At 46.7% G+C, this 25676-nt stretch overlaps 1 non-coding gene across 1 annotated transcript; it reads right to left on the reverse strand.

Moving 5' to 3' along the window:
- Positions 1-1715: 1715 nt before the first annotated feature.
- On the reverse strand, positions 1716-1819 carry LOC138808532 (U6 spliceosomal RNA). The gene has a single exon (XR_011366482.1). It is a non-coding gene; the product is annotated as a U6 spliceosomal RNA (small nuclear RNA).
- Between the last annotated feature and the right edge of the window lie 23857 nt (positions 1820-25676).

A 25676-nucleotide genomic window follows, 5' to 3' on the forward strand; every position in this document is an offset into this window, starting at 1 on the left:
ATCTGTCATAGATTTGGTTCTTGGGTAGGAAGAGATGGAAATTGCAGAATTCATTCATCTGCCTGTGTCACTTTGGCCAAAGCTGCGATCCTGCTGTCATTGAGTTTTTCTTGCTCTGCTAAACTTTTCTTCTATTCAAGCTAAGATACCTACACATGGGAAGGAGTTGACATTCTAGTCATGTCTCTTTTCCGTTTGGTCTGATTTTCAAAAATTGCAGTAAATCAGTGGCACTGAAAATTAGCCTATTTTTTTTTTTCCTGGAGGTGTTGGGTTTGGCTTGATGAGAAAGCAAACACAAATGGAGTTTATAAATGAAGCTAATCAGAAAGTTAAAGAGAGGTTAAACCTAATGGATTAATCAAGTTCCAGTGGGAAGTGGGAAGGGGGAGGGGGAGGAGCGACGGGGCAGGCTTTCGTCCAGACTGATTTAATAAGCCCTGATCTGGAGTCAGCCCTGTTGAGTGTCTGGAGCTCTTTTTCTTTCTCTTGTGTCTGTCCTGTCTTTGAGGGCGCCGAGATCCACTCCACCCCCACCTCCAAAGGAAGCAGCCTGGGTGCTGGGTGGAGAAAAGGAACCTTGCCTCTGGGTTTGGATCCTGCCTGTTCGGGGTTGGCTGGCTGACGCCTGTCTCTTCCTCTTGGAGCTGTGGTTACGCTCACCTGCAAAGCAGGTGGCTGTGGCAACTTCCCATTGTTTCTAAGGGCCACGGAGGCAACACCGCAGCAGGGAGAGCTGGGAACAGAGAGGGAAGATCCACCCACCCGTGGAAAGATCCCAAAGCCAGCAGCTCAAGGGTAAAGGGGGAATCTCAGAGGAAGCCGGCGGTCAGTGGCCAGAATAGGAAAACGAGTGCTGTTCGCCGGTAGGATTTGCCTCTTTATTTGACAGTCAAGAAAGAGGTTTGAGGTCCCAGACTGTGTGTTTTGAAATCATTCAGGTGAAGACACATTCTAAGGGTCCCACCTGCCCTCTCTATCTTGCGGGGAGAGGGTCTCAAGTCTTCATTTTCCCTGGGTCTCACATTTATAGTAACCAGGCTCTCCTAGTCCTCCTCCAGCCCCCCCCCCCCGGGCCTTATCTCCAGCATTTCCAGGTTGGAACTCTCTCCTTCCCCAAACCCGATGCCCTAACCCTCTCTTTCCATCCCGTGCTTCTCTGGAAGTCCCAGCTGCCGCTTGCCTCCTCCTCCTTCCTTAGCGGTCCATTCTTGGACAGTTGTCTAGCAAATCGCTACACTCTTTGCCAGTGTCCCCCACAACTATATATGTTGCTGCTGTGCCCTGGCTGATGAGATTATGGGTGAGCACTGCTTAAGGGTATCCAAAACACAGGTGGAACTCCAGCAGCCATCTGGGCCTCTAAAGGGAGAACTCAATCCTGACCAACCCCTCCCCCATCCCCATCACATTCTCTCAGCCAGTGACAGCCACGGGGATTTCTTCTTGCCTGGCCTGGCATAGCATTGGGAGAAACTAGTATTTGGCCAAGAATCCAGACCCTGAGCATTCAAGAAGCACAGGTCCGAGGCCTGTGAGGTCCAGAGCTGCCTTCCCTCACCAGCGGCCTGGCCTCTTCTGTGAGCCCAGAGAAGTCACAGGGAAACTTGGCCCACTTGGTTGAGATGGAGACCCACCAACTGCTTTGCACTAGCTGGCCTCAAACTTCAACCTTCCCATAGAGCTGGGATTCCCATGAGCCACTGTGCCTAGCCAAAAAAAAAAAAAATGACATGGCTTTGCATGTCATCCTTGTACAGGGGCCATGCTAGATGTGTCTGTGTAGCTTTAACTCTGATATCTGTGATTAGAAAATGAACAGTCCCATGTCACTTTCTCCCCTGCCCTACCATGCTCCTACGTTTCTCCTTCTTTCCTTCATCCCGATCCATCCTGGCCTTCCCATGTCCCCCAAGTGGCCTTCTGCAGATTCCTTTGTCCTCTGTCTCTCTGCTCTCTGCTCTCTCCTGGACCATCCAAGACAGCAAAGGTGAAGGTCTGGGGTGGTCAGGGCACCGACTGAGGTAGCGGGGAACTGGCGTGAAGCTTCCTGGGAACCGAGAAGGGGTGCGGAGTGCTGATGCAGACCCAGCTGCACACGGAGGTCTCGGGGCATTCAACGCATTCACACGTATCCTGCCTCCCTAAGTCCCTTCCAATTTCCCGTCAGGAAAGCGCCCTGACCCGGGTTCCAAAGCAAAAGCATAAAACATCTGGCCATTGTCTCAGATCAAGTTTACCCACCTTCAAGCATTCTGCCTGCCACACGCACTGCTATGAACATTTTTCCTTCAATGGAGTCCTTCGTAAAAAGCTTACCTATTTGGAAAGAAACCTTGATCCATTCCTATTGAAAAGTAGCTGTGACTCTCCAGAAAAGGAAATTATAAACAAAGCAAAGCTGGGTGCCCATGGCTCCCGCCTGCAATCCTAGCTACTACTCAGGAGGCTGAGATCTGAGGATCGCAGTTCAAAAGTCAGCCCAGGCAGGAAAATCTGTGAGACTCTTATCTCCAATGAACTACCAGAAAACCAGAAGTGGTGCTGTGGCTCAAAGTGGTAGCTAGCCTTGAGCAAAAGAGCTCAGGGATAGTGCCTAGGCCCTGAGTTCAAGCCCCATGACTGACAAAATAAAACAACAACAAAAAGATAAAGATAAATCCAAGAAGCATTCATACATTTTCTACCCAGATTTCTGAGTATGTCAGGAATGAGAGTTAAGGGTGTAAAGTGGTGACTCTTCCTAAGAAGAAATTTGAACACAAAACAATGTATCTTCTTATTCAGATCATTTACTTCTCTGTCTTTACACTGCCTAAAATTATATTGATAATTTAGAGTTTGATGATAGGAATCTCTGTTTAACAACATAGATAGATAGATAGATAGATAGATAGATAGATAGATAGATAGATAGATAGATAGATTAAACAACAACCCTAAAAGAATGTACCCATGTTTTCTAAATGTTGAAGGTTTCCAAACAGCTTTGGACTATAAATCCAGAGTTCTTCAATTGAGGGAGAAAAGATTGTCTACTCTTATTGAAGTCACTATAATTGGGTTCACCGTTACTCACAGCTGAACCTCATCTTAAATAAAAAGCAGTATCCTGAGAATCTTCCTCTGTATCTGATCTTGCACTAAGTCCGGTCGTCTGGCTATCTTTCCAGTCCATCTCTTTCTCTTATCTTGGGGTCACACATTTTTCCCCCATCAGAGTGGCTATAAAATCCTCCTCACTGGTCCCCTGTTTTTAGCTTGCCTCCGCAGAGACCAGTGCCCAAGGAAATTCTGCTTTTTTAGCTGAATAGAACTCTCTAAAACCCAGACGTGGCTGTATTACTTCTAGGGGATCATAGAATTAGAGATGTGGAGAAAATACAGAACCTAAAGGGCCCTCAGAAGTCATTTAAGTTGGGTTTGATCACCTGGGGGACTGGTTTGATGAAAAGCCAGTGGAGCTATGTGTGGCCTCTCGTGATGCTATGTAGCTGCTTCTTTATATAAACCGTCAGCATGAACTACTTACCAAGGACCAGGCTTCTGTGTGAAGACTCCCCAGATTGGCTTCTTCCTTCTGAGGCCCGAACTATCATTAGAACCAGTGAATGCATGGAGCCTTAACAGGGTCATTCATTCTATACATTACCGCATATGGGAGAATAATACTGTGAGCCCCATTAAGCACCATTATCAATGCACAATGTGATAATTTCAGTGTAAGGAAGCTAATATATTTTAGAGGAGTGGAAGGAGATCTTCCACGTGGGCTCCAAATTAGATTGTCCTGGGCCAAGGAGTCTGTTGTGAGATAGAGTGATGTCCATCATCGCATTCAGTCAGTACAGTGCCTCAGAGTCTGCATGTGAGTCTTATATACCTTATTATTTTGTTCTCCCAAGAGTTTGGAAAGGAAGTAGGAGAGAGAGAGAAAATGATATTAGTAAGGAGTGTTTGGGTTGTATGCAATGGGAAATGGAGCTTAAAGTAGCTTAAGGAAAAAAGAAATGGGGGAGCAGATAGGAAGATCTCTGGATTATATAACAACTTGGATTATATAACACAACTTTGGATTATATAACTAACAACTTTGGGTTGTATAACTAACAATTTGGATTTTATATAACTCACAAGTTTATATAACTCACAACTTTGGATTATATAACTAACAATTTTGGATTATAACTAACAATTTTGTATTATAACTAACAACTTGGGATAACCAGGTTCAAGGATGGTTTGATCCAGGAGTGAAGGCTGCCATGGATGTTTCTGAATGACCAGCCAGAGGATGCTTGCGTGCTTCATCCTTAGTTTTTTAACATTTTCACAGGATGATATTTCAGCTCCTATTCCCAAAAGAAAGACAGATACTATCTTCTGGCATGTGTCATGGAAGGCAGAATGCTGGTCTGTCTCATATCTCACTGGTGGGAATTGGGTCGGGTGACCACAGTTCAACCAATCACAATGGATGAGGACAAGACTACAGTCAATCCTTTTAGCCAATTGGGGCCCAGGATCTTGAAGGCCAGCTTCATTCCACTGAAAATGGCAGAGTTGCAGATGGCAGGAGGTAGGGGGTAGGTTATAGTGGAGGTGGGGCTAGGTCCACTCATAGGAAATAGGAATGGCAATGTGTAGGGGCAGACAGAAAGCACCAAATTCTCTAACTATGGAAGAGCTGCCATAATTGTGGAAAAATACAGCTTTGGACTGTATACATCCACCGGCCTTCGCCTGAAACATAATCTTTTTGCTTAAGCCACTAAAACTTGATTGATCCAAACGTTCAGTTGTAACCAGCATCCCAGTACTCCTCCCTGACATCTGATTGTATGCCCAGCTCTCATTTTCCTGTCCCTGGTAGATCTAAGTCTCATTTTTCTATTTGTCAGAAGACAAAATATGATTCCTCCTTAGAAAGGACTGAAGGAAGAAGCTTGAGTGTGAATCACGCCATGGAGGGCTGGCACATAGTAGGTGCTCAGGAAACAGTGATCTAACATCTCCCAGTGGGTCCTAGTGACGGTGAATTCCAAAGACAGACAGCATGTGCATTCAGAAGAAGCCCAGAAAGTATCTCACGCTCCCTTCCCTTCCCGGCAAAATCCCAACAGTGCCTAGAGGGTGTGTGTGTGTGTGTGTGTGTGTGTGTGTGTGTGTGTGTGTGTGTGTGTGTGTGTGTGTGTGTGTGTGTGTGTGTGTGTGTGTGTGTGTGTGTGTGTGTGTGTGTGTGTGTGTGTGTGTGTGTGTGTGTGTGTGTGTGTGTATGTGTGTGTGTTACAGTCTCATCCAGGAGACCATAAGCTCCTTCCGGGGAGGGACTGTGTCCCTTTTGTTCCTTCTTGAGTTCCTAGCACCTGGCACCAAGCCTGGCTTGATGGCATTTGCTCAATAATCAGACTGCTTGAGTTGAGCTGAGCTCCACTGTACGCTGGCTGTGTGACATTGGACACGTGACTACACTTATTGAGCCTCATTCCCCTCATTTATGAAGTGTGTGTGTGCGTGTGTGAGTCTGGGGAAAGGGGGAAAGCTATTTCCTGCAAGGGGTTGGGATGAACATTAAATAAGCTGCTTTTTGTCTGCAGCCTGGTGCCTAGTAGGTGCAATTGAAGGTAAACCTCTCTCCTTGCCATCATGGCTTTATTATTTCCATTTAATAAATGTTACTCTGTCCCAGAATGCCAACACACGAGGATGGGCCTTCCCGTGCCGGCAGGGAGCATTTATTTCTCTGATTTATTTGGAGAAAGAGCTGAATTTGTAGAGAAGCTGGCAGCTCGTATAAGCAGAAGAGAAGGCGGCAGAGTGATTTCTTGTGGGAGACTCCTGGGCACCCCTGGGTCAGCAGGCAGCCTTTCTCTCTCACCTGGAAGAAATAAGAATGGATGGGAAAGCGGGTCCCATCAGAAAAGGTCTGCAGACAGCCAAAACAAGTGCGTGTTGTGAGGGATGCTTGTGGTGCTGCGTCCAGAGGGGAAAGGAGTCATCACGATTTGCTTTTCCTGTGAGTGAAAGAGATTCGGTGGAGACCGGCAGGGGGCCCAGAGGACTGCTGGGCCGGGTTCTTCCCAGGAGTGGCAGGAAGGGAAGAAAATCAAGGAGCCGATAGTAGCTAAATGAACAAGGAGAGGAGAGCCAGGGCCAATCAAAGCAAGGGGTGATGGAGGGTGGAAAACGAGGTACAAAGGACAACATTTGCAGTCATGAAACTCCAGCGTGGCGGTAACCATAATAGCTACAACTTATTGATTGCCTATCTGTGTTTTTTCCCAAATTCACAGGTTGAAATCCTAAACTCTGGAGGGGAGTGGGAGGGGGGGATGGTAATTGGAGCCCTTCTGGGAAGTGACCTTCCCAAATATGATTCATGCACTGATGAGAGGCGCCCAGGAGAGGGCTCTTACCCAATCTGCCTGAGACCACACAGTTAGAGGTAGTGTTTGTGAACCAGAAGGAAGAGGTAAGTCCCTTCCCAAGACAGGTGGACTTTCTGGTTTCAGATTGTGAGAAAGTAATTTCTATTTTTTTTTTAATCCAGCTGTAGGGCTTGAACTCAGAGCCTGGGTGCTGTCCCTGAGCTCTTCTGCTCAAGGCGAGCGCTCTACCACTTGAGCCACAGCGCCACTGCTGGTTTTCTGGTGGCTCATTGGAGATAAGAGTCTCATGGACTTTTCCTGCCCCGGGCTGGCTTTGAACCTTGATCCTCAGATCTCAGCCTCCTGAGTAGCTAGAATGACAGGCGTGAGCCACCAGGGCCCGGCATTTTCTGTTCCTTATAAGCTATTCTGTCAATGGTCACTTGTGATGACACTCTGAAGGGATGGAGACCAGTGCATGCCTTGCACACTTCATTGGATGCTAACGAAGCCGCGATGCTACGGCACACACATGCATGTCAGGCCTCACGGACCTGTGCAGAATGGAGAAGGGCTCTCTTTCTGTGTTGGCTTGCGCGCCTCTGTTGCTTCCAGCGCTTATAGTTTCAGGGGTGCAGGGAGGACACTGGGCCGTGGCGTGCCATGGAATGGACATTCTTTGCTAGAAGGGCCCACCGTGGTTCTGCTTGTGTGCTCCCCAGAGCACAAACATCTGCGTGAGTGTTTCGTCGGTGTCTGGTCCTCACTTCCTCTTTTTCTCTTCAGCACTGGGATTCATAATCAGAAGTAAGAGTCTCACGTACTTTCCTGCCCAGGTTGGCTTTGAACTGGGATCCTCAGACCTCAGCCTTCTGAGTAGCTAGGATGACAGGTGTGAGCCATCAGCACCTGGCTACTTAAGTTTGATTGGAGATATGATCTCCTGTTTTTGTCCAGGCTGGTCTCAGACTATCACCCTCCTGTGTCTGTCTCCCTAGTGGCTAGATTTACAGGCCTGTGAAATGGAGAAAGAAATACACAAAGTTGTGTGTTGTCTGTATACACCACAACTGGCCCTTCAAAACACCAGATCCATTCCTCTTTCTTCGTAAAAAGTTCTTGAAAGAGTGACAATTCCTGTTTTGTCTTCACAGGGTTAAGCTTAGAAGCCAGGCTGTCAGCATTTCTCTGATCTTGGCACTAATTATGTACAGAAATCATTTTGCCTCTGCCACGTATAATGAGAACGCTGGTACCGAAATGGAATTTATCATACAATGTGCTATGAAAGGCTCTCTACCACACACATCTACCTCAGTTCCCCGCCCCCCTTTTCTTTATTTCCTCCTTCTCCTTGCTAGATAATCAAATACAGAAGTTATATTAACCTCCCAACCACTTCAATTAAAATGCTCATCCAAAATTTGAAAACAATTAAAAAACCCATTATCTCAGATTGAACGTTCTCTGCGTCTCTGTCTATTTTCTGCCCGGCGCACATGGCAGGTAACACGATCACAGGAGGTACCTTCTAGAAAGCAGAGCCTCCTCCTCTGTCCGTCGGTCCTGAGGCTGCTCTCTTAGCCTGGGTCACATTAAAAATCCTGCTCACACCAGTGTCCATTTGTCATGTCCAAGTGCATCGAAACAATTGTTTTCACGAGCTCTCTCTCTCTGTCTCATTTTGGTCTGTCTTTCTCTAGTCACCTGGTCATGTTCAGAGTGAGGAGAGGGAGATTTCACTTGTGGAGTGACATGGGAGGGTCTCTGACACCTTGGAGATGTTGCTTGAGGCTTCTGTGCCCCAGATGAAATGCAAGTTGGTTTTCCCAAAGAAGAGGATTCAGGGAGCTGGGTAAGTGTTATGGTGGCTGCATAGATCACAGCCCCGCTTGGCTGAGCTCCAGAGAAAGAGTCAACACCCTGCCAATGCAAACCTATTGTATATCTCACACTCTTTGCCAGATTGTAGGCAGGTAGTCTCTGAGGACTGGCAGAATCAACCCAATCACTTCTCTGGTCAGATACATTCAAGCGCCACCGGTAGGAATATAAACGTGTGCAACCTTCTTGGTCATAGTTTAAAAATGTGTCTCAAAAGATTTAAGAGATGTGCATGGCCCATTGACCCAGTGATCAAGCTTTCTAATAATGTATTATGAAGGGATAATCACGTGTGCAAAGATTGAGCTACAGCTGTGTTCATTGCAATGTTATCTATAAAAGCAAATTAAAAATAAACTTCAACAGTCCAGTTGTCCAATGAGAAGGAATTACATCATTTAATAATGCCATGGCCTTAGGATGGAATACATTGTGAGAACATTTAAAAGTGTATTAAAGCTGGGAGCTGGTGGCTCATACCTGTAATCCTAGCTGCACAGGATGCTGGGATCTGAAGATCATGGTTTAAAGCCAGCCCAGGCAGCAAAGTCTGTGAGACTCTTATCTCCATGAACCACCAGAAAACTGGAAGTGGAGCTGTGGCTCAAAGAGGTAGAGTACTAGCCTTGGGCAAAAGAGCTCAGGGACAGCGCCCAGCTCCTGAGTTCAAGCCCCATGTCTGACAAAAAAAAATAAACAAAAGCGTATTGTAGAATGATTTTTATTGACATGAGGAAACATCAATGCTCTATTGTTAAGTGAAAGAGAATAAAAAAATAGAACATCACCTATTAGGATATCGGTTTTCCTGGAAAATAAAAAGAAAATAAAAACACATCAATCTATGACAGCATGGGGAAAAACAGATGGAAAGGAAGGGAATGCATTATGATTGGAAGGTGAGAATCTGGGTTGTTCTTAATTTTATTCTTTGGGATGGGGAACTGGAAGTTGAACCCAGTACCTGCTCTGCCATTGAGCAACTCCAGCCTCAGGGTTAATTTTCTGTTCAGAAGAGAAAAATAAATAGCTATTTCCAAAAACAATAAAATGAGACACCTGTGAATGAGAATCAGGAATGGGATGGAAGCTTGTGCATTGAGGAAGGCTTCGGGGGAGCGAGGCTCTCCTGTCACTGCGTGCCTCCTGCCGGCCCCTACCCTCTACCACTGTGCTTCTGCTTGACTAAGACCAGCCCTGGACAGAAAAATACGACGCCCTTTCTGAAAAAAAAATAACTAAAGCATGAAGGGTGATGGTTGGTTCAAGGGGTAGAGTGTCTGTCTAGCAAGCACAAGGCCTTGACTTCAGTCTCAGCACCTCAAAAAAAAAGAGAAAAGAAAAGACAGTGTTTCTGTATATAAGCAACAAAGAAAAACTAGGAATTGAATTGAACTGCTATGACAACAATAGCTATCCTTAGAGGGAAAATCTGACCAAATAAAAGTGAAAAATATGTACATTGAAAAGTATGAAACATCCAAGAGAAAAATTAAAGAAGATTCAATAAATGGAGAGATATACCATATTCATAGATGAAGACTCTCAATCTGAGCAAGTCATCTCTCCCCAGAATTGACCCATAGATTCAATGCCATCCCCATAAAAATCCTAGAAGGCTTTCATTTTCCCTTTTTGGTAGAAATGGTCAAACTGATTCCAGAATTCATATGGAAATGGATGGATAGGATCTAAAGAAACGGAGACAACACTGTTTAAGAAGAACCAAGTTCCGGGGCTTGGAAGGTGGCTCAGTGGTAGAGCGCTTGCCTTGCATGCCTGAGGCCCTGGGTTCGATTCCTCAGCACCACATAAGCAAAAAGAAAAAAGCCGGAAGTGGTGCTGTGGCTCAAGTGGTAGAGTGCTAGCCTTGAGCTGAAGTGCTGAGGGACAGCATCCAGGCCCAGAGTTCAGGCCCCATGACTGGACCAAAAAGAAAAAAAAAAAAAAAAACAGAAGAACCAAGTTCCAAGCTTCTGAAGTTATAGTAACCAACACAGTCCCAGGACAGGACAGAGACTCCAGAATCACATACACCCATTCGCAGGCAACTGCTTTGACAAAGATGTAAAGAAGCTTTGATGGGGAAAGGAACTCTTTCCAGCAAATGGTGCTTCTGAAAGAGTTGAAGGTTCATATGCAAAATAAAATTTAAAAAATTAAAAGGAAGAAGAGAAGGACGGAAAGAAGGAAAAAAAGCATCAGCCAGGCTCTGGGGGCGAATATCTGTCATTCTAGCTACTTCAGGAAGCTAAGACCTAGAGGATTGTGGTTCAAAGCTAGTCCAGGCAGCCAAGTTTATAAGACTCCAACTCCAAAATAACCAGCAAAAAGCAAGGCTGGAGGCATGGCTTTCATTACAGTGCAAGGTCCTGAGTTCCAACCCTGGTTCCACCAGAAACAAAGCAAGAAGACAAGCAAAAGAACTTTTGCCAGATGTAGGGACATGTCCTTGTAAATCCTGCTCTATGGAGGCTGAGTCAGGAGGATTTGAGTTTGAGGCCAGCTGACCTATGTAGCAAGACTGTCACAAAATAAAAGCAAACACAACACAGATAGTAGCACAAAGTATGTCGATTCATACTTTATGTCAAGTGTAAATATTCACTCAGATTGGGTAAGATACCTAAATGTGCAACTTACACCTGTAAAATTCCTGGAGTCCTGATTATTACTTAGGAGAACAATTTAGCCTTTCCTCCACCAAGCAATACTTAGCAGGGCCTGGGATATTTTTGTGTAAGGGCAACTAAAAGAAAACCTCTGTGATCTTACTTTAGACAAAATTTTCTTAGATCTGACACCAGATGTACTCTCTGATAGGTGACAAATTGGCCTCCATTAAAAATTAAAAGCTTTTGTTCTTCAATGGCACTTTTAAAAGATGAGCCCCAGACTGCAAGACAATACTTGCCAATTATGTATCCGACAAAGGCTTTGTATCTTGAATATGTAAAGAACTCTCACATTTCAATAGCAAGGAAATAACCCAGTGGAAAGTGGGCAAAATATTTTGACAGTTCACACACATACACACACTCACACTCATGCATGCATGCACGCACGTGCACGTACACACACACATTCACAGCAGTTATTAAGATGAAAAATAAGCACATTGAAATGTGCCAAACATCTCTAGTCCTTCAGAAAATGCAAATGAAAACAGCAAAGAAATACCAGTACATTAAACAGCCGCAGATATTAGCTAGAACAGTAAAGAACTAAAACTCTTCCCTGAACGCGCGTGCACCCTTCCCTCCCCCCAATACTGGAGCTTGAACTCAGAAACTCGGGCTCTCCTTTAGCATTTTCCTCTCAAGGTTGGTGCTCTACCACATGAGCTGCTTCTAGCATTTTGCTGGTTAATTGGAGATAAGAATCACATAGACTTTCCCTGACTGGGCTGGCTTTGAACTTCAGTCCTCAGATATCAGTGCCCTGAAAAGCTAGGATTACAGGTGTGAGCTAATGGCATCAGCCAGAGAATTGTAACTCTGCTGGTAAGAATGTACGACTGTTTGGGGATGCTAGTTTGGTATTTCTTAGAAGAAAAAGAAAACTCAGCTGGCTGTGGGACTCAACCCTTTCACATCTCTATAGTTACCTAAGAAATATTATCCTTAGACCCAGATACAAACTTGTCCACAATATGCCCTGAAGCTTTTGTCATTAGCTTCAACTGGGGTCTTCGATGTCCACCAATGGTTGAATTGATGAAGTAGGTGATCAATATGACAGAATAGAGGGGCCATGCTATTGACACCTGGAATATAGCTATCATGATAACACAATGTCAAATTAATTACACCAAATGAAAAAAAAGTCAGACAAAAAGATATACACAATGCAGTTGCATTTCTGTGAAAGTCTAGAAAATAGCTACGGTAATGAAAAGCAGGTCAATGAATTGTTTAACAATGGGTTGACCAGGAGAAACATACAGGTGAATGGTGATGGTGTAGTCTTTATCTTGATTACAGGGGTGGTTTTGTTGATATAAACACATCAAATTGTTCACTTAAAACTTATGCTCGTTATTGTGCATTTTACCTCATTCAACTGATTCAATTTAAAAAATGCAGTTGTGAACATGTAGAGTAAAAAAAAAAAAAATAGAATGGTCATGAGAATAAATCTGGTTCCAAGCATGTCTGAGAGAGAAAGTTCTAATAATATCTAGTGGTACCTTTTTCTTTCTCTAGTTGTGCAGTAGCTCCCAGAGGGGGACGGTTGTGTGGTCCTCGTGGGTCAGTGGGGCTGGCCCAACACCATCCTCCTCGATTCAAATCTAAAGAAAACGCATGAGCATTCCCCTCCCCCCCACCATGTTCTTCATAAAACTCTGGATTCTCTGATTGGACCAGCTTAGGTGGCATGTCCATGAATAGATCCACCACTGATTGGACCAGCTTAGGTCACATGTCCATGAGTGGACCCATCTCTGATTGGACCAGATTAGGTCACATGCCCAGGGATGGACCCATTTCTGCAGCCAGAGCCCTGGGGTGCCCTGAGCATGAGGACTGAGAGCAAGAAAACAAATTCTAATTCTAAATGAGAGTCAGAGCAGCAGTCACAACAAGGGTAGTGGTTATGGTGGTAACGTGAGAATGCAGCTCTCTGACCCCTCACTGCAGGAGCATGATGGGTTGGTGGCCTTGGCCTTTGTGCTCTGAAATCTATCACCAGGCGACACTTCCCCTGGGTTGCTGCTGACCTTGGGGCAGCAGAATATTAAGGCTCTCCCATTCCTGAAGGACACAAGACTCCTCCAACAGGGGGACTTTGGCTCAGCAAACCCCTGGTGGACTTGCGTTGCTGTAAAACCCTTCCATCTGCCCTTCCTTCTTTCTCCATTGCTGCCTTCCCCCTGGGACCAGACCTGCATCAAGGTGACACGTGCCCAGCCCCCTGCTCCCCGCCCCGATTCCTCTCCCAGGCATTTCCCACTAATGAATTTTCTGCACATGGAACTCCATTTGGCATCTGCTTCTCGGAAGACCCAAATTAACACAGATGCTGGGGAGACAACTAACAGCCCTAAATTCCATTAAAAGTTCTGCAGCGGGCTAAGTAAGTTCCTATGCCAGATAGCATTGGACTTGGGACTTTGGTTAGAGAAAATCCCAGTGGCTCAAAGCTTTGAAGTGGGTAGAATAATATTGACTTATTGGTGACAACCTTGCCTAGTGCTTACCAAGTCCTCAATGATTAACAAAGCACATTAAGGGCCACAACTTCCTCTGGGCCTTAGAGACACTTTACCGTGCTAACTTGGTGTTAGTCATAAAAAGACTTAGAAAGGTTTCAAGGGAACTCTTTAGAATCACATAGATTCCTATTGGTGGTGCTGCTAAACTGGTTTTCAATGATTCTCTATTGTCTTCCAGGTAAACACCAGTCCACTATTGTAATACATAATCTAGATATACTGGATATACTGAGCTGTGTTTAATGCTCCAATAAACCCATGCATGGCTCACCCTCTGGGCCTTTGCCCATGCTGTATGCACCCTGTTCCTGAAACACCCTTCCTATACCAACCACACAACCTTTCCAGTCTCTATAGGAAGTTGTCCTTAAGACAGACATGTTCCTTCATCTCATTCAGAACCATCTTTATAGACACACCTGGAAATAGTCTTTTGTCAAGGGTCTGGGCACCCTGTAGCTCAATCAAGTTCTGTACAAAACGAACCTTTGCATGGACTAACTGCCTAAGGCACATAAACAACGTCGCTGGAAGTCTGTGCACAGCCATGTTTCTGTCTCTAAGGGCAAGGCAGTCATGAGATTGTGGCAACTGCATTGTCATTTTCCCTGAGGACATTCGGTGAGCCAGGCTTTTACTTACATCGCCACGATCTTGCGGAGTAATTACTGCTGGCGTGTGAATATTTATTGAGAGGGTATACCCTCGTTTCCAAAGATGATCACTCACTTTATGAGGTGCTTGAATCCAGTTCTCACGTTGTCTCTCTCTTCCTGAGAGTTATGTTCCAGAATTGTGTCTTCCCACCCCCTTCCCTCCCCCCTCCCCCCTCCCCCCCCCCCCCCCCCCCGGCCCTGACAACATGACTTTGGCTCAGCAGGATCAGACAGCATGTGAAGGAGTCTGGAATCTGTTTCCTCAGGAGCTCACTGGGCAAGGCGGCCTTCTTCCCTTCCTAGAACAGACTTGCACCGCCCAGCCAGCTTTTTGCCATGCTGCAGAGAGCTCAGAGAAGCAGACCCAGGGCGCAGGAGTCTAGCCATGCCCCTTGGGCGCTGGGCTGGTGTCTCCTCTTGTTCTTCTTCCCAGATCGCAGGGGTTTGCAATAACCAAGAGGTAACTTAATTGAGGGGGGATGTGTGTGTTTTTTTCCTATCTCTTTTAATCTCAGCAGTAGCTGCTCCTCCATCCATAGCAGGTTCTGAGAGTCTGAGGCAGGCTTCAGTATTGACAGAAGAGCCCCGGGGCCCAGCGGGCAGTGCGTTACAGTAGAGTGAGCTCATTAGGGCAGCTTCTCAGCGCCCTTTGGCGCTGAGGTGAATATGGATCAGTGAGAAGAAGGGTTCACCAGGATTAGGTTTTCTCAGTGCACAGGCTGCTCAGAATAAGGGGGGGTAAGATTCCAAGGCGTGGAGTCAGAAAAACCTGGCTTCTCATTCCACCAATGTCCTTGGCTGCTCCCGTGACTAGTGCAGGGGCCCTTTCCCCTCACAGCCTCAGTTTCCTCATCTGCAAGGTGGCAGTACATCAAACACTTTGGCTGGCTATGGTGACACACACCTGTAATTCCAGCACTCTGGAGGCTGGTTAGAATGACTGTTTTAATGCCCTTGTAAGCTCATTCCAGTAGATGAGTCTATTCTGCTATAGTTTCAATGGATTTTCTTTTTTATGGGTTGCATTTGCCGACTTCTTTGTTTGGTCATCTTCGGCTGAATGCCAATTGGAAGTGATCACGTGATCTCATTCTGACTGATGAGCCACTGTTGGAGGCCAATAATAGTAGTTCTATTTCCTGATTCAGTGATTGGTTTAGCAGCAATCACATGGTCCAATTCCAGGCAAATCCATAAGGAGGCATTCGGGAAACATTTCCTCAGCCTATGAAAGAGGCCAGTTTTGCTGCATTTATTGAGTGCTTACTGTTTACCAGCCCCTGTACTGAATACATTAAGTCCTGTGATGTCAAAGGTGAGCTTTTGGCATACAGAGTATCATGATGATTATCTTACAGATAAGAGATTTCAGATTCTCTAGGTACAGAGGGTCTGGGGTGTGGCCCAAGTGGTAAAGTGCTGGTTTGCCTAGCCAGTGTAACACCCTAAGTTCCATCCTTTCTCTTGCAAAAACATTGTTTTAGAAAGGGGAAAAACCTAACTTGAGCTCCTAGAAAGGAAACCTATGGTTTTAGAGATGGAAAACACATTAGTGATGCTAACAGCCGATTAGACACTGCAGAAGTAAAGATCATCGAACTTGAAAATCGAGCAATAGAAACTATTCCAATGTGTGACACAGGAGAAACAAATTTAAATAACAAAAGAATAAATAAAAAAATTAGTGTGCTTCAAGCAGCCTGATATATGTTTATAGTCTCTAGAGGAGAGGAGGGAGGAGGGAGTTCAAAACCACTGTATGAACCATTGAAAATTTTTCACATGGGGTGAGGAGCATTGGCATGGGGGAGGGCTTAATTTGAACCTTTGCTGTGCCATTTACCATTTGTATGAACTCAAACCTATGACTCACCTACTTTTATTGGTGAATCAAGGAAACATTACCTACCGCCTCGGGTTATTGCAAGAAGATACTCTTTACAAAGCACCTGGCCCAGCGCCCAGTGTGTGCCCAACTCTGACGCAGGTCTGCTGTTACTGCCTTGTATTGACGTCTTTCCCAGCAGGGCCATTCTGTGTTCCAACTTTCAAAGGTCCACTCTTAGGCTCATTAACTATAGACTTACGATATCCCAGGTTCTACGTGAATGCTTTACTTGCATTCGTTTCCCCCAGCACTCTGAGGAATGTAGGTTTTTTTGTTTGTTTTGCACCTCTCCCCATTTTATACATGAAAGAACTTGGGCACAGCGAGTGAAATTGCTAGCCGATAGCTGGAGCCAGGACACTGGTTTGAACTCCTGAGCCCTGCTGACTCCTGAGCGCCTTCATCAGACCCACGTCCTCCTTGTTTTCTAGGTCATGAAATTGACTAAAAGTTGGATCTTGCCATAAGCTGTATTAGAACTAGGACAAGAACCTGCTGCCTAGATCAGACCTTGGGCTCCAATTTCCTGAGCTCATCTCAGACAGCGTGGGTCGAATCCCCAGTCAAATTTCCTTTCTTGACTTTTTTTTTTAAGACCTGTTCTCTCCAGCCAGCTCCTAAACGCTCTCCTGGGATGATTTTGTGCCATTTGTATTCAAAGGAGGCTCCAGGAGCAAGCAAGGCTTAACAGTTGAATTTCTCCTGACGAGACTCTGGAAGCATCCGCCTGGGAAATGCTTCGTGGTGGGCTGCGAATCTCCCCGGTGCTCCTTACACGGTCATTCCTCATGCTTCATTTAGTTCTTTATTTGGTCAACTTCTTGATACCTCCACGGGCCAGGATTTTGCTTAGTAATGATGACAACTAAGGTGGGGGGAAAAATAACTAAGGCATTGTCTCTGATCTTGGGGAAGGTGGAGAAGAGATGGGACAATGACTTGCTGTGATCATTTGCAGACGTTGCAATCAGGGAAGGCTTCCTGGAAGAGGTGGAAGCCTGCCTACCCCCTCCCACTAGAAACCAAGCACGGTGAGAACGGAGAAAGTACTTCATTTACTCTGGCCTTCCTGGCAGTCAGATGATGGGGCTCGGTGAGGATTTGTTGAATGAGCGCAGTGGGTTGCGGGGGAACCATGTGTGTACAGGGTGCCTGGTGAGAAAGCCAGGCTTGATGAGCAGAGCGCAGGTTGGGGTGGATGTTGGGGATGGGGGGGTCTTGAGGAGGGGGGGGGTCTGGTGTCTGGGTCCTCTCCTGTGCAGGAAGGTGTGTGGTCATGCAAAAAGCCCATTACCATTCCGGCAGAAGAAAGTCCCCCTTGTTAAAATTCTGGACCACGGTGCCTTGTATTAAAGCTGATATTAAGCCATAAAATGTAATATGTTATGACACCATAAAATGCAACGTAATTGCTATAAAACCATAAAATGTAATGTAACAGGCGCAGTGTCCATTATGCGCTTCATCGTCTGGAGCAGTTCGCTTCCACTCTGTTCTTACACAAACAAACAATTCCTATTCATTGCCACCTCTGGGAGTTAGGTATAGAAAAATCATCCCCGACGAACATGAATTGTAACACCAACACCCGGAGAAGATGCAGCGCGTGGTGGAGGCAAATTCTCAGGCTTTGTACTGAGTCAGAACCTAGCTTCCAATTCGGAGTCAATCACGATCCAGACTGGAGCCACGTGTGGGCCTTCAGACTCGATGTCCCCTGCAACCACCGGTGCCTTGCACCTTCCCGTCCCCCGACCTGCTTCCCTCGCTCTCCTTGGTCTATGGCTATGCCTGGCGAGCTAGCTCTTAGCTCCCACCCATAGCAGTCAATGGCTGGCCCAGAATCTGGCCCCGCCCCTCCTGGAAAGGGGACACAGCCTTCCAGGCATCCTTGAGCGAAGTGCGCAGGTGTGAGCCGTTAGAGGCCAACAGTCACAGCGGTGGGATTGTTGTACAGGACCTCAGTGGAGAGGAGCAAAGAAGCCACATTTTCGGGAGTCTCTATTGGAAAGCTGGCGACCGCAGGTTGGCTCTTGTCACAAAGACCTGCAGCCCCTTGAATACACTTAACACTGTTGGAAAACTGAGCCAGGAAGGCAGGAGAGGAAAGAAAGATCAGAAACCCAATACCAACACACCAGATCAACTCGAAGGGAGAGCCGAAGTGGGATGCCATGTTGATGGGAGGAGAGCCAGGACACACAAGGCGTGGGTCCCCCGTGCCCGAGCTGGCCAGATCTAAAATCGGGGCAGGGAGCAGGGTCACGGGAAACCCAAGAGTCTCATGAGTTTAAGGCATGGGACTGACAGGTTCAGTCACCTATTATCCAAGTCCCTGCACCTGCCTCTAGGAATTCCGGCGCACTCATTTCCTGGGGGTGGAACTTCCTTGCCTCTCCCATAAAGACAAGATGGCGGCAGTTCAACCCAATTCCCCATCATCTACCACAATGCCAAGATGGTGCCGGTTAGACCCAGTGTCCTTATTTCAGCAATGAGGGGTTCAAGGGCAGAGGGGATGTGGGTGGGAAGGTGGGGGGCAGGGGCAGCTGCAGCCAATAACTTATTTGGTGCCTGTGTCACTTTTATTATAAAATGTCGATCGGGCGGTTTGTACGATAAGTTATGTGCATACATGAAGAGCATGAGGAGTCTTGCATGGTTCCAGTTTATGGGACATACTTTAAGGACACAATGTTCTAAGTCTGTCCACCTGCATACAGCATCACCCATGTACTCAATGTGTTCAAAATGACTTCATGCCTGTACTACGGGAAATATAACTCACGGGTGTACAAAATGACACGTAAAAATGAATATGCATATAAATGTAGTCCCCCTTTGGTATCCATGGAGAGTGGTTCCAGGTCCCACGGACGCCAAGTCTCTTGGGTGATAACATGGCACTGTATTTGCATATAATCTGCATACATCCTCTTGTGCACTCTTCATGGCCTACGTACACTACCTAATACAAAGGAAACACTGCAGACACTGTTATAATGTGTTATTTAGGGACTCATGACAAGAACCAAGTCCACAAATGCCCACTACAGATGCAGCCTCACTACACAGAACACGAACAGGGCTTGAGGAAAGTGTCATTCAACCAAAGTTGGGGATGGGGGGCGACAGGGGTCTGGGAGACAGCGGGGGCTGCAGTAGGGTGTAAATATCCCTCCATTCCTGTGGGTTCAGGTTTTGACATGTTCTAAGCGTCTGGATTTTTTTCAAATACTTTTGATCTGCCATTGGGTTGAATCTGTGAAGGGGGGCGACTCTATGCAGGTAGAAGTCACAGCAGGCATGGTAATAAACAGCGTGCCAGCCAGGGGGCGCTGTGTTGCTAATGCAATGCAATGCAGAGAAAGAGGCTGGGATTGGCATGGGTGTCGGATGGGTCCCAGGGCACCTGGCACCTGCTCCCTCCAGCAGCCAGCCACAGGTCAGCTGAGAGACAGCAGGGTGTGACGGGGGATGGGCTGGGGATCCTCCTCTGTGGAGGGAAGACAGGGAGGACTCCAGAAGGTGCTGGCGGCAGTTCTAGAAGAAAAGCCTCGTGCTCCTTAGAGAGCTGGGGAACACACTGGATAGAAGAGAGTTCTACTCTATCTCTCTCCCCTTGGGAGCCCCTGAAAATTCAACGTAAAGAAAAAGATGAAGCTGGCGATGGTAGCTCATGCCTGTAATCCTAGCTGCTCAGAAAACTGAGATCTGAGGACTGCAGTTCAAAGCCAGCCTGCCAGGCACGTTCACGAGACTCATCTCCAATGAACCACCAGAAAACCGGAAGTGGCACAGTGGCTCAAGTGGTAGAGTGCTCACCTTGAGCTGAAGAGCTGAGGAGCAGTGCCCAGGGCCAGAGTTCAAGCCCCACGACCAACAAAATAAGTTCAGAAGTGGAGCTATGGCTCAAGTGGTAGAGTACCAGCCTTAAAAATTGAAGAAGCTAAGCAAGACGGTGAGGGCCTAAATTCAAGCTCCAGTACAGGCAGGAAGGCAGGCATGCACACACGCGCGCACACACACACACACACACACACACACACACACACAAACACACAATGAATGTCATGCACATTCATCCAATTTAGGACATGAGTTCCATCAACCTGTGGGGAGACCTTTAAATTGATGACTGTGATATTGTTCTCCTTCTGCTCTTAGTTGTGGAAAAGGAAATCCCTTCTGTAATCTTAGTTTAGCCTGTAAGTAGCAAAGGCATAAAGATATTGGCTAGCACCAGATAGAAGTTTATGCTCTTTTTATTGAAGGAAAAAAAAACAGAGGTCCAGAGGCTCAACAGTACAAACACAAAGTTGGGACAGGAGCCAACACATAATGCAAATGAGGAAACAGACCAATGGGCACCGTGGAGGATCGAGAGGCACACTCCTTCCTGCAGGGGTATGCAGCTTCCATGGGAGATAGGGCTCCAGGTTGCTCAAGCTATGGATTTCTTTCACAGAAACTTAAAACCTGGATTTTACACATGACATCTGACTTCTAAATGCTGACAACTACTTGGAATTTTTAAGGCCATCTGGACCAAGAAAAACCTGTCAGTAAGATCTGTTTAATTCAGAACTGCCAGTTTGGGATCACTGATCTAATAACTACAGAAATGATCATGTGTGGGGGGGGGGTTACACTTGAATATATCACGGAGAACAGCAAGACTATACATGAGGGAGCAGCCTTCTCGTGAAGCTACTTCCAAGTGATGGGTGAATTGTGAAACCCAAGAAATTCAACAGCCAACACTTCGGTTCGCCTCGGAGCTGAAGGCTTGTCCTCAGAGATTTCCAGCTGAAAGAGAAAGAGGAGCCATTATGAGTTGTGTCAGTGGGTTGTTACAGGCTAAGAGCAGACATGACCGTAGCCGTTGATGGTGATGGCTCCGTGGGGTTCACAGCCTCGAGTCTGCAGGCACCTCATTTGGAAAGTGATTGTGACATGACGTGAGAGACGGCAGCAACAACACCATAATATACTAGAACAGCCCAGAACATCCTAGAACAGTCCAGAACATACTGGATGATTCCAGAACATCTTAGAAAAACAAAACAAAACAAAACTAGAAACAGCCCAGAATCTGCATCTGTATCTCCCCGGGACACACAATCAGTCTCTAATCACCTGTAGATTTTGTTAGAGGTTATAATAATTTCTACTAAAGTTACGTGTTGATTCTAGGATCTTCGGAATGGCCAAGAGCTGTGTCCAAACGTGGTCTTGGAGCTGGAGAAGATAAAAGGTTCAGCTGGAGCTAGAGAAGTACTGGGCCAGCCACCTGTCCCCAGGCCTCCGGCAAGTAGGCCATTAGACCCATGGCGATGATGCGCATGAGCTACGACAGAGCTGAACTCACCTGAGCACTAAGCACGCATGCAACTACTCCACTCCAGGCACCCCCTCCAGAGCCCACCCGAGTTTCTGGGGTGTCACCTCTCATGTGGAACATACAGGAAAGGCCATTTAAGGGAAGTGGTTTCAACTGGACAAAGGGGATACAAAGCAGTTCCTGTGGGAAGGTGGAGCATGATGCAGAATGGCACGTGGTTGGTGCTTTAGGACAGAACAAGGAGGGAGCCTGGGCGTGCGCCCGATGGGGCCACACTGTCTAGGAGCTCAGATCCAAAGCTCAGAGCTATGTTGGGAGTTAACTAGGCAAAGCTGACTTGGTGAGAAGTTAGCTAGTAGTGTGTGGATGAGAGAGGGCGGGCGGGGGGGAGGGGACGAGAGAAATGGCGGAGGGAAGGAGAAGAAGAAGAAGGGAAGAACAATGTGAAGAAAAAAAGGAGAGGAGGAGGAAAAAGGGGAGGAGGAGGAAAAAAGGAGGTGAAGAGAAGGAGAGGAGGAAGAGAAGGAGGAGAAGGTGGAGGAGGAGATAATGAAGAAAGTTAAGGAGGAAGAGGAAGAGGAGGAAGACGGTAGAGAAAAGCAGGCTAAGGTTGAGAACTGGCCAGACAAGAGTAAGACAAAGATAAAGCTGTAAGAGACATTAAACAGGTTTCATTAGGTAGCCAATGAAGAGAACACCATGCGGTATTCAGGAAGGAAAAGAAGTTTATTTACCCAACTGCCGCCCCCTGCCATGCATGGTGGAGAGGCATGGCTGGAAGGGGCCTGCCCGGGCCAGGACGTATCTAGGCCAGGGATAGGAAGAGTGTGGCCAGGTGGACGAAGATATGGCCGCACTGGATCCGGATGTGACTTCAGGGCCTGGGACCCTCTGTGGTCAGCTGGGAGGCGTGACCAGGGACGGCCCAGGATGTGACCTAGCAGAAGCGGGAGATGACCACTTTCCAGGTGTGCCAGTTACCTAGGTAACACAGATACTGGGCAGACACTTAGCCAAGAGGTACGCACACGTGCACACACACACACACACACACACACACACACACACACAGAAGATTCCCCACTAACTCCTCTGACCCCTCCGGAAGTGATGGGAAGGTGAATTGTGGCCGTAGCCAAAGCAAGGCAGACACTCTGCAGGATGCGACGCGGTCCTTTCTCCATGCATGTTGCCGGTGGATGGCGTGAACCTCGGCAGATCACAGCCCCACTGAGGTTAATAGTTCTATCAGTGATCTTATTCGAGGAGAAAAATATGACCCTTCCTGACAACATAGCAAATGCTGACAGTGCCGTGTTTGGGCTCGGCTTTCCGAGCTCTTATTCCTGATGTATTTTATGGCCTGTTTCATGGGGTTATTAATGACTCTAATACCCCATAAAAAAAACAGATAGGGAATGAGGCTGCATAATATCGTCACTGTGAATTTTAGTGAGAAACCCCAAAGGATCCGTGAGTGGAAATGACACAGAGCCAGAGACCCAGACAGAGTTGCTGGAGGCTGGCTCCCTGGGCTGAAAGGAAGACTCAGCCACCTAGCCTCTTCCAGGCTGAGCAAGCTGCCTTGGGTTCGTGTGTCCTGGAACACACCAGCCATGCGTGTGAGGGAGAGCTGCAGGATGCAGGGTATGGGAGTGTCCGTTGTGTCAATATTTATGTCTGAGTAAATGGGAGAAGAAAGATAACATCCCAGGAGAAAAACAATAAGGTTTGCTCAGGCAAGAGAGAAAAAAATTATCTTCCACACCACTATTTCAGCTCACAGAGAGTATTTTTAGGGAGAGGAAATTGCTATAAAATTTTTTTATGGCAAGAATAATGGGAGGAAAACTGACTTCAAAGGTTCTGCTAATTCTGCGTGCTATGATGCGGCCTCAAAAGGTTGAATGCATCTTTCTTTCCTGCGGATGCACTACCAGACCTTTGAGGGTGAGGCTAAGGAACTTTCTAGAGCTTGTCTCTGTTGGAAAGTGGGGTGGATGTTCATTTGATTAATAAAATGAGATGACAATGTGCAAATGTTCCCAGGAGCATAAATACACACACACACACACACACACACACACACACACACACACACACACACACACACACACACACACACACACACACACACACACACACACACACACACACACAGAGTATTATTACCTGGGACCTAAGGGGAAAGACAGCCTGGAAAGTTTTGTACAGACTTTTGGTTAAGGAGCTTTAAGGCTGGAGATGCTAAGTGTTCCATTTTAGCTGTTTCTTCTTTTCACACGGTGCTGTAATTCACTTCTGATATTGCTAAAGCTTCCATAAAAGTCGGTGTATTAGTTGAGGTAAAGGTTAAGCTGCTGTAACAAAGAACCCCCCAATACAGAGGATTAAAGAAGACGGAGGTTTTATCTCTTATTCATGAAATAGTCCTGAGGTGAGCAGCACAGGAATATGAGGCTTTGGCCTACATCTTCCTTCAGGGACTCTATCTCTCCACACAGCCTCTCGCTTGCATGGCTCAACTACCTCCGGCTCAACTACCCCTGTGACTATGTATAAAAGCAAGGAGAAAAAGGACAGAACACATATATCTTCACTGAAGCCAGAGGAGCAGCATTGGAACCCATCATTTTTCCTTGCATGCTATTGGTCATAACTTAGTCACGTGGGTCAACTTTGCCCACTCCCCAACCCAAGGGAGTATGGGAAATGTAGTCCCCAGCTCAACAGCCATGTGTTCACCCAGCACTATGAAAGAGAGAAAAATGGCAGTAACTCTCAGAGTCTCAGACCCGATCTGATGTATCAGACTCACTTGGATTATTTTTTCAATCAGTCTCACAACTCTACCTCCGCTCCAATCCATCTAAGTCAACAGTGATGATGAAACGTGTTATTCTCTGCCCAGAACAGCTCAGGGGCCTACCATGTGCTCCCAGAAAAAAAAAAAAAAAAGCCCAAGTCATTGGAATATTTCCAATGCTGCTACTTCCCAGCTCCCACTCAATCCTAAGCTAACCTTGCTTTCTACTTCTCTCCTCCTCCCAGCCCACACCCTCCAGTCCTGTCAGGCACACCCAGAAAGCCTCTGAACTGGGAATGGGCATTCAGAGCTATCCCCTGGCTTTGAGAAGGGAAGACTGAGATGTTCATGCCCTTACAGTGACCAGTCCCAACACAAGCTAGCTTGGAGAGGAAAGGTGACCTTAGATTTGACAGCTTTTCTGCAGCTGCAGCAGCTGCGGAAATAAGTTACCCTTCATTCTGGAAGGGAGGTCTTGTCCATCCATTACCTCCCATCAACCATGCCTGTTATTTTATGGATGAGAATGGTCAAGGAGAGCTGGAATCATAGCAGAGGGACAAAGAAAGATTAAGCAAGAGATCATGAGAAAAAGGATCAGCCTCGTGCGGTGGTTAACATGCGGAAATCAAACACAAGAATAGGAAGAGCCGGCCTCATTTTAGGGACGTGAATAAGGTTGAGGTTCAGGGGATTTGGGGCTGGGAGACTGGATGCTGCACCGGGTGAAATGGAGACTTTCCAGTCTCCACATCTCAAAACCTGGCTGTCACCGTTGTCTCCAGAGGAGAAACCCAATGAACAGCACGCCATTTCTGTGCCTCCCGGCTTGTCCCCCAGCGTCCTCACCTCATGAACTGTGTCACAGTATTGATCAGATGATTAAAGTTTTGTACTCAGCTGACTCAGGTCCTGTTAGAGGGGCTCCGCTTCCAACACATTGACGGCATGTGTGTGATTTCATTAGGGCCCCAGAGGCAGGAGAGAATCAAGAAAGTGGAACGGGATCATGGTCTGACCACTTCGTGCCCTGCAGGAGAGGGGTCCTCCGGTTTCATCAGAAAGATGTGGCACTGGGGCCTCAAAAAAACGGAGCCTCGCTGGGCGCCAGTGACTCACGGTCTGTCATCTTAGCTACTCAGGAGGCTAAGATCTGAGGATTGCAGTTCGAAGCCGGCCTGCGCAGAAATGTCCATGAGACTCTTATCTCCAGTTAACCACTCAAATGCCAGAAGTGGGGCTGTGGCTCAAAGTGGTAGAGCGCTAGCCTTGAGCAAAAGAGCTCAGGGACAGCGCCCAGGCCCTGAGTTCAAGCCCCACAACCACCACCATCAACAACAACAACAAAATGGAGCCTCTAGCCAGGTAACTTTTGGTAAGGCATTTCCTTCTCTGGGGCTTTCTTCCTTCATTCCTTCCTTCCTTCCTTCCTTCCTTCCTTCCTTCCTTCCGTTTCCTTTCCTTTCCTTCCTTTCCTTTTCTTTCCTTTTCCCTTTCTCTTTTTCTCTCTCTCCT

The sequence above is a fragment of the Dipodomys merriami genome, unplaced genomic scaffold, assembly GCF_024711535.1.
Source record: "Dipodomys merriami isolate MVZ:Mamm:240054 unplaced genomic scaffold, mDipMer1.0.p SCAF_45, whole genome shotgun sequence".
Taxonomy (NCBI): Eukaryota; Metazoa; Chordata; class Mammalia; order Rodentia; family Heteromyidae; genus Dipodomys; species Dipodomys merriami.